The 9,791-nt window shown below is 44.3% G+C and overlaps 1 protein-coding gene across 1 annotated transcript in view; it reads right to left on the bottom strand.

The window, feature by feature from the left end:
* ABCA5 (ATP binding cassette subfamily A member 5) overlaps positions 1–2,575 on the bottom strand; it is a 59,006-nt gene extending 56,431 nt beyond the window's left edge. Inside the window, exon 1 of the mRNA XM_044983723.1 lies at positions 2,454–2,575. The gene's annotated coding sequence lies outside the window, so the exon portion shown is untranslated. The remainder of the gene's footprint in view (positions 1–2,453) is intronic.
* Positions 2,576–9,791: the final 7,216 nt, after the last annotated feature.

Below are 9,791 nucleotides of genomic sequence, written 5' to 3' on the forward strand. Positions count from 1 at the left end.
GACTGCTTAGGGCCCTTCCACCACACATCCCCCCCCTACACACACACACACACTGCTTAGTGCCCTTCCACCACACATCCCCCCCCTACACACACACTGCTTAGTGCCCTTCCACCACACATCCCCCCCTACACACACACACACACACACACACACACACACACACACACACTGCTTAGGGCCCTTCCACCACACATCCCCCCCCCACACACAGACTGCTTAGGGCCCTTTCACCACACACACTCCCCACCCCCCAGACCCCCCGTGGCGTTTAAACGCACGGAGGCTCCGCCCGAGGCCACCTGCCGTGGGGTCCCCGGCCCCCCCGGGGAGATCGCTGGCTCCGGCCCCCCCGGCGCCGCGGGCTTTGCACCCAGCCGGGAAAGGGGGGGGTCCCCGTGTGACCCCGGCGCGGGTCCCTCCTTCGCCCCCCGCGGCGGCACTCACCGCCCCGCCTGCTCGCCAGTGCCCGGCCGCAGCGCGTAGCCACCGCCCGGCGCCAGCGGAGGGGCCGGGCCCCGCTCGCCGCTCACCGCCCCCGGGGCGGGGCCGGGCGGCGGCGGCTCTGCCCACACAACCCTCCCCCGCTCCAAGGGGCTGGGGGCACCCGGGCCTGACAGCCCCCGTCAGGCTACCGTGTCTCCCCCGCCCTGGCTGCTTGGGGGCGGGTCCTGCCCCTTCAGCCCCCTCCTCCAGGCAACCGCCCTACACCCACCCCTGTAACTTCCCTGCCTCATGCCCCCCCACCCCCAAGCTACTGGGGGGCACCCTGCCTAGGTAACCCCCCCACCACGCCCCCTCAGGCTAATGCGGGGGGGCATTTTGCCCCAACCCCTCCCCTCCACCCCCAAGTCATAGCCAGACCCATGGGGGAGGTGGGGTGTCCTGCCCACCAGTGCCCCTAAAGCAGGGCCTGGCTGCCTTAAACACCATCACAACATCCCCCCCCTGCCCAACCTGTATCATTTTAGATAGCTCAACAAACCTCTGTATGCTGTTTGTATGCTGCTTCTGTTCAAGTGAGTGCAAAGAAACCTGCATCTCTACCCAGAGCTCATTAACTGCAGAATCTTTCCCATGACACTGAGCTAATAAACCACTCTGGACTTTGTTACCTCTTTCTAAGCTCTACACTACAAACTTACATCAGTATAACTCTCTTGCTGCGCAGTTATACCGACCTAAGCCCCAGTGTAGACAGTGCTATGTTGATGGGAGGGTTTCTTCTGTCAACATACCTACCACCTTTCAGGGAGGTGGATTACCTAAACTCTCCCCTTGGTAAACGTAGACAAGCCTTCAGGAACAAGAAATGCCATTATTACCATCAACATATTGTAAAAATGGTGACAAAATACTAACAGCTTGACCAGAAATTCACCAAAGAAAGAAAGATACCAAAAGACCATGGGTTTTTACTAGTTTGCATAATTTTACCTGGGTCAGGGTTGGTTTTAAAAATCATACTGAAGTCAGGGAGAGAGAGAAATGCTCAAGCACCCCTGAAATTCATGCAACTTATTTAGGTATCCAAATATAAATTTAGGTGCCTAACTTTAGGCATCCAAGGTCCCAATTCTGCAAACATTATCCACGTGCTTAATTTTAAGTACGGTATGTGCATCAGTCCTATGAAGCATACATGTTTCCAGGACCAAGACCCAAATCTATAAATGTTAGCCTGGACTTTGGTAAGTTTAGGAAAATGGAAGTCTTGTTCCTTGATCTTTACTCCTGGGAGAATTCTGTGCCAAAAGATTAAAAATTCTGCAATAGAAAATTAAAAATTCTGCTCACAATATTTTCAAATTCTGCATATTTTGGTTGTTAAAGTGACACAATATAATCGCACTAGCTTCAATTATTTTTGGTCATTTATTTCAAAATACCTGTCAGCACGTATGACTGTACCAATCCAGGCAACAAAAACAGATTCAGAAAATGTTTTTTAACAAATAGATTCCTTACTGGGCATATTAATACAGAACTCTGAGTAATAATTCAATTAAACTACAATACAGAACCATATTTCCCACCCACCCCTGGAAGCAGGGCAAAGGCTTGGGGCAGTCAGGGGTAATGGAGGAGCTGAGGGAGAGGGAAAGAATTGTTTGGAAGGAGCCTGGGTGTGAACTTGGAGGGTTGTTGAATATGGGTGGGAAAAGTATGGAACAGGGTTTTTTTGGGGGGGTGGAAGGAGAGGAGAGACACAGCCCATGTAGACCCTGGCTGACCCCTAGCCTCTTCCATTCAGTCAGTCACATGTGTCCCTCCACCCCTGCTCAGACACCCACTCCCCCGTCCCAATGTGGCCCTGCAACCCCTCCCCCATGGCCCTGTGCCTCCACTCCCATTCAGCTCCTGCCCCAGTCTGTCCTCCCTCACTAGCCCTTATGAGCCCCTGTCTGTGATTCCCCTCCCCGCCAGCAGCCCCATACTGTCTGTCTCCTGACCTGGCCCTACAGGCGCTGGGAAGAAGGCTCTGCAGGTTCTCTCTCTTCCCCAGCTGGCTGGCAGCAGCGGCTTTGTTCCATCGCCACAGCGCCCTCTGGTGGGCATAAGGCAGAACTGCAACAACTTTTCAGCAGAAGCTTTTTTCTGCGCAAAAAATTAAAAGTACATAAGAACATAAGACTGGCCATACCGGACAGACCAAATGTTCATCCAGCCCAGTATCCTGTCTACCAACAGTGGCAATGCCAGGGGTCCCAGAGGGAGTGAACCTAACAGGTAATGATCAAGTGATCTCTCTTCTGCCATCCATCTCCACCCTCTGACAAACAGAGGCTAGGGACCCCATTCCTTACCCATCCTGGCTAATAGCCATTAGTGGACTTAACCTCCACGAATTTATCTAGTTCTCTTTTAAACCCTGTTATAGTCCTAGCCTTCACAACCTCCTCAGGCAAGGAGTTCCACAAGTTGACTGTGCGCTGTGTGAAGAAGAACTTCCTTTTATTTGTTTTAAACCTGCTGCCCATTAATTTCACTTAGTGGACCCTAGTTCTTATATTATGGGAACAAGTAAATAACTTTTCCTTATTCACTTTCTCCACCACCCAGGATTTTATATACCTCTATCATATCCCCCCCTTAGTCTCCTCTATTCCAAGCTGAAAAGTCCTAGCCTCTTTAATCTCTCCTCATATGGGACCCATTCCAAACCCCTAATCATTTTAGTTGCCCTTCTCTGAACCTTTTCTAATGCCAGTATATCTTTTTTGAAATGAGGAGACCACATCTGTACGCAGTATTCAAGATGTGGGCATACCATGGATTTATATAAGTGCAATAAGATATTCTCCATCTTATTTTCTATCCCTTTTTTAATGATTCCTAACATCCTGTTTGCTTTTTTGACTGCCGCTGCACACTGTGTGGATGTCTTCAGAGAACTATCCACAATGACTCCAAGATCTCTTTCCAGATTAGTTGTAGCTAAATTAGCCCCCATCATATTGTATGTATAGTTGGGGTTTTTTTTCCCCAATGTGCATTACTTTACATTTATCCACATTGCACAACAAAATGGCAAATGAAATGTAATCACTTAGTTTTGTGAGATCTTTTTGAAGTTCTTCACAGTCTGCTTTGGTTTTAACTATCTTGAGCAGTTTAGTATCATCTGCAAACTTTGCTACCTCACTGTTTACCCCTTTCTCCAGATCATTTATGAATAAGTTGAATAGCATTGATCCTAAGGCTGATTCTTGGGGAACACCACTAGTTACCCCTCTCCATTCTGAAAATTTACCATTTATTCCTACCCTTTGTTCCCTGTCTTTTAACCAGTTCTCAATTCATGAAAGGCTCTTCCCTCTTATCCCATGACAACTTAATTTACATAAAAGCCTTTGGTGATGATAGGGAGATTCCCAAACCTGAGCCGTCCTTTGTAAGTGACAAATCTGAGGAATTGTCACAGATTGAAGTGTCACTAGATGAGGTTTTGGAATTAACTGATAAACTTAATAATAACAAGTCACCAGGACCACATGGCATTCACCCAAGAGTTCTGAAAGAACTCAAATGTGAAATTGCAGAACTATTAACTATGGTTTGTGACTTGTCTTTTAAATCGGCTTCGTACCCAATGACTGGAAGATAGCTAATATAATGCCAATATTTAAAAAGGGCTCTAGAGGTGCTCCCGACAATTACAGACCGGTAAGTCTAATGTCAATACCGGGCAAATTAGTTGAAACTATAGTAAAAAATGAAATTGTCAGACACATAGAAGAACATAAATTGTTGGGCAAAAGTCAACATGGTTTCCATAAAGGGAAATCATGTCTTACTAATCTATTAGAGTTCTTTGAAGGGGTCAACAAATGTGGACAAGGGGGATCCAGTGGACATAGTATACTTAGATTTCCAGAAAGCCTTTGACAAGGTCCCTCACCAAAGGCTTTTACGTAAATTAAGTTGCATTACTGTATGTTTGGAGGAGGAACAGGAAAATTTCTTCCCTGAATGAGACGTTGGCTATTTCAATCAAGAGCGGCACCAGTTCTTACTGATTCTCTCAGGAAGGGCACAGGTGAGATTAACAGATTTTGGCTCAAGACTCCTTTAGGGCATTCAGTACACCAAGGAGTGACGGTACTGAACTCTGGGAATGCAGGTGGGCTATTTGTTGACCAGTATAGGGGGAGCAGATCCAGGCTGTTTGAGAAGCTTTCCTGAACTTGTGTGATGTATTCAGAGAGGTATGATGATAATCTGCAGCACTTCATTCTGGCTTCTGTAGGCACTCAGGACTGATGAAACAGTTTAACACCCTGGATAGCTCCTTAGGACAGGATTTGACAGCTTCAATGGTAGCTGATAGGTATGTTCCCTTGGTTTGTAATACAGCCTCAGAAGAGGGTTGAAGAAACTCTCATTCTGTCAGTTTCAGGCTTTGTTTTCCCACCATCATCCCTCATGTTTTTGACCTTCTGTCTTCATCTGATGCAGGGTGTCAGAAAACCAAAGAGATTTATGTGGGTGATAGGGAAGAAGGGACTGTCTGAGAGTCAGCGTGCTAATGGTCAGGACTAGCGTACATGCATAGTGATTCACCAGAGCTGCAACCCCTCCTGTTGGTGAACTGCTGCTGCCATTTGACATAACTTCTGTAATTAACTAGCCATAGCTCAGATTTCAAATATATTATTCAAAATGCACACGTGAGCATTTGAGCTCTATTCAGTATATTTTGATTTGCTATTAGGAGCGAAGTACATACCACAGACCACACTACATTTGCAGGCTAAGGCCATGTCTACATTACCGGGGAATCGACGTTGCTGCAATCGATTTAGCGGATGTAGTTAAGACCTGCTAACGTAGAATATCAGGGTTGGAAGGAACCTCAGGAGGTCATCTAGTCCAACCCGCTGCTCAAAGCAAGACCAATCCCCAGACAGATTTTTACCCCAGTTCCCTAAATGGCCCTCTCAAGGATTGAACTCACAGCCCTGGGTTTAGTAGGCCAGTGCTCAAACCACTGAGCTATCCCTAAATTGACCGCACAGTGCTCTCTGGTTGACTCCACCAGAATGAGAAGATTAAGGTAAGCATCTCCCATCGACCCAGCACAGCGTAGACACCACAATAAGTTGACCTAAGCTATGTCGACTCCAGCTTTGTTATTCACGTAGCTGGGGTAGCATAACTTAGGTTGACTTATCCCGGTAGTGTAGACAAAGCCTAAGTATTTCTGTGCTGTCCTGGGAATTTTGAAATACAGTGGCACATATGGAATATTCCTTTCCCAGACAAGCTGTTCATGGACATTTCTTTCATTTTCTCATTGTATCAGCTCTTGTGTATAACTCTTCATGGAATACTGGGAATTGCTGAAAGTTGCATGCAATCCTTAAATTATCCCCTGGTTAACTCAATGTTGGATGTATGGAAATAGTTGTTTTCCAGCTAAAACTAATATGAGGTGTTTTTAAAAGGAAATGTAAAGTAATTGAATTCCCCTTCTTTGGCTCAGCCATAACATTTTTATTAGCATATTAAAATGGCAGTGAACCATACTCTGAACTCTTTACTCCCATTGGTGAGCTGTTACATACACACACCCACACACACACATTTAGTCCCATGATTTAAAGTAAATAGGACTACTTGTGCAAGTAACTGATTGCATTGGGAATACAGGGTTCACAATCTGGCCCAATAGGATTAGGCAATACACACAGAAAATAAGTCCTGCACTTAGAATATCAGTTGATATTACTAAGCAGAAAAACAGAAAATGCTAACAAGACAAAAATGAACATATCAGAACAGACATTGCTTTCCAAGACCAAAGAAAGGTATCTCGACATATGGCAGCATAGCACAACAGAGGATAATCAAGAGCAAATTATGGATCTGTGTTTACTCATACAGAAAGGAAGTATGGCCCAGTGGTTGTGTCACTACCCGAGGACTTCAGAGTCCTCACTTCAAGTCCCCAGTCTGCTACTGGTTTTCAGTGACCTTACACAAATCACTTAGCCGTTCTGTGCCTCATTTCCCCATCTATAAAATGGGGATAATAGCATTGCCCTGCCTCACAGGGGGGCTGCGCAGCACTAAGATACTACAGCGATAGGGCAGTACAATCACTTTGGATAGATACACTCTGAAACTTAAGATAATAAATTAATGAATATAGGCACACGCTATTAGGCTCAGTACAGAAGTCAGACAAGATTATCTGATAGTCCCTTTTTGCCTTTAAAAAACTATGAATATACCATAGGATCATCAAGCAAATCTGATTAATGACCAGGAAAACAGAGGGACATTAAAAATAAATCCATCAAGGGAAAAAATTGGGAATAGATATTTTATAATGCATTCACCAAACAATTCCCAAACTTTACCATTTCTGCAGTGCTGATAGTGGTTTGCAGAATAGTGGATCCAGTACGTTATCCCAGATTGGCTGTGAGCCATCCCTTCGTACACAGAACTGGAAAGAGGGCCAACCTGTGATATAAATGGAGGGAAATCATTATTTAAAGGGGGGGAGCCTACTAATTATTATAGGACTAAAAAAGTAAGCTAAGTCATAATTTGCTAAAAGGAAAACTCAAAAAACAAACTAACCCCTCAAACCAAAGCAAAGGCAACCACTGGAAGCTCCAATTATGGGTGGATAATGCAAAGTCCTATTTCGTCACCATGTCCTCCATTCAGCATCTGGAGTTGAGGCCAACAGGATTTCCCAGAAGTGGCTAGGATCACGCTTGTCATCAGATTTAATAACTGATTCTATCTCTATGCAAGGAAGGCTACAGTTCCTCCCCCCACACCCCTTCCAAACAAGGTGTGCAACTGTGACATAATGGGCATCTCCCCATCTTTGGCTACTATGATCCTTTGCCCCACTAGGCCATTCTGTTATTTAATCCTCAATCAGCCTTTGAGTTACAGTCTATGAAGGCTCCTGTCTGACATTCTTACTAAACAAAAGGCTTCATTGGTAGTATCATTGATGGGTATAAGTGTTCCAAAGTTATACAAACTGATGCCATGATTAAGAAATCATTATCTAATTAACTTACCTCTGTGTATTTTTAACTTTGCTGGGAGAGAGCAGGTGCCAGGTTTTCCTGCACTGTGCTAATAGACCAGATTTTTCACTTTGTGCTGTGTCACTGAAGCATTACCGTGAAGTGCCACTTTTTGGTTTCTTTCTATGAAGGATCGTTATGAGAGACTGTGCCAGCCAGGAACAACATTCTTTATGAAAACTGACTTTCCCATTGTGTCCCAATTCCATTTGGAGACAACAATCACTGTGCGGCCCATCATTTAACAGACCACAGACTTGGCTGAATGAAACTACAGTCATATGCTTTTGCACGTGTGGTGGTGTTCTTAGATTTTGGTCTGCTGAAAATCAGTATGGGGTACAGTACAAATTAATAAAAACAGGGCTGTTAGGGTCCAATGGAAAAACACATAAAAAAACTGCTGCTGCTTCCCAACTAAATTCCTCCCAATGGAAACAAAACACGAGCACTTAAAAGTAGATAATTGGGAATGTTTCACATTGCTACTAAGGTATCCAGTGGTGAACTGGATGCATCCGACAATGAAGATGAAGCTAGAGAACAGTTTCCCCTTGGGTCTCCTCTTCTCCCGCTCCTCACATGGAAAAAAGAATACCAAGCAAACATATTGCATTTTTCAAGCACATTTGATTCATCTCTGCAAACAATTAAACTTAAGAACAAGATCGTAAAACTGCTGGTGCCTTTGAAGAAAAAGACAGCTTTAACTGAGGCACTGAACATCTATAGCTTGAACGCAAACTGAAACCACACTGTACATAGCATGGGCACCAACACTTCTAAAGCATTCGTTATTATTTTAATTGTATAATATCGCAAATACTGCAAAGCTGTCAACCCTTGGCGCAAACCCAAAGCTGTCAACCCTTGGAGCAAACCCAATTTCAAACTTCATTCAAATAATAAAATACATACACTTCATCCAAAGTACAATTATGACTACAGCTACTCAACAAGGAATTTCCTACCAACATGGACTTCAGCTATAATTCAGAATAGGCTCTGCTCTCTATTGTTTGTTGAGGTGGGAGAATAGCTTAGGGCTTGTCTACACGGGAAAGTTTACACCTTAGTATGTACCAGTGTAATTTAAAATGTGTGTAGTTATTGAGGCTGGTCAATAAGTTTTTCATTCAAAACGTTTTTTTCTAGTAAATTATATTTGGGGGTGGGGTGAGGAGGGGAGTAAAATACCAAAGAACCAGAACACCTGGAAACTGAAAAATGTTCAGCCCCCAAACCAAAAATTTCAATCCAGAAATGCCACTGTGAATTACAACTCCCATGAGGCAACAGTTGCCTCATGTCTCCCATTCTCCTCTATGGACTGGGCCCTATCTTCTACTCTGAAGTACAGCCTCCCACTCACCAGGAGTGTATCAAGGGAGATACAGGCCAGTTAGGGAGCCACACTGTAAAGAAGAATGAGAGCGTGAGGCATGTGAACTACACGTCCCAGGAGGCAACACTGTGACATTTCAGTTTTTGACTGAAATATTTTGTTTTTTATTTATTTATTTTTGCTGAAAAGTTACTTTTCTGTGGAAAATTCTCCATTATGCAGTCAGTTCTACTATTATACAGGTATAATCCCCTCATTCTTTTCTTCTGCAGACTAAATAATCCCAGTTCCCTCAGCCTCTCCTCAAAAGTCATGTGCTCCAGCCCCCTAATCATTTTTGTTGCCCTCTGCTGGACTCTTTCCAATTTTTCCTATATCCTTCTTGTAGTGTGGGGCCCAAAACTGGACACAGTACTCCAGATGAGGCCTCACCAATGCCGAATAGATATAATACTTCCTATAACTTAAAATGCTCAAACCAACTCCCATGTCATAAACAGAAAGTTCAATCCTAGTGTGACCCCTTGTATAGCAAGTTTCAACCCAAAATAAAAAACTTTTATGGGAAAGTTAAAAATCTCTGAAAAACAAGTTTTAGATATGGAACATCAATGGACCCCTAACAACAGGGGCGCCAGAGGCTACCACTATAATATATACATTGCATGCAATGCCCATAGTATACTGTAATTATATCCTCATCTACAGACAAACATTCATTCCTACCATGCCCAATACCTTACATTCACAGAGGGAGGGGAGGGGAGAGACCTGCATTGCAGCATAAGCAGAACTCTATTGTATTCTCAACAAGAGAACTCTATAGTCCAAATTGCCTTTCTGTGAGGTGAGCAAAGCAAGCAGAAAGTTGATCTCTCTTTACACGG

This window comes from Mauremys mutica, chromosome 12 (assembly GCF_020497125.1).
Source record: "Mauremys mutica isolate MM-2020 ecotype Southern chromosome 12, ASM2049712v1, whole genome shotgun sequence".
Taxonomy (NCBI): Eukaryota; Metazoa; Chordata; order Testudines; family Geoemydidae; genus Mauremys; species Mauremys mutica.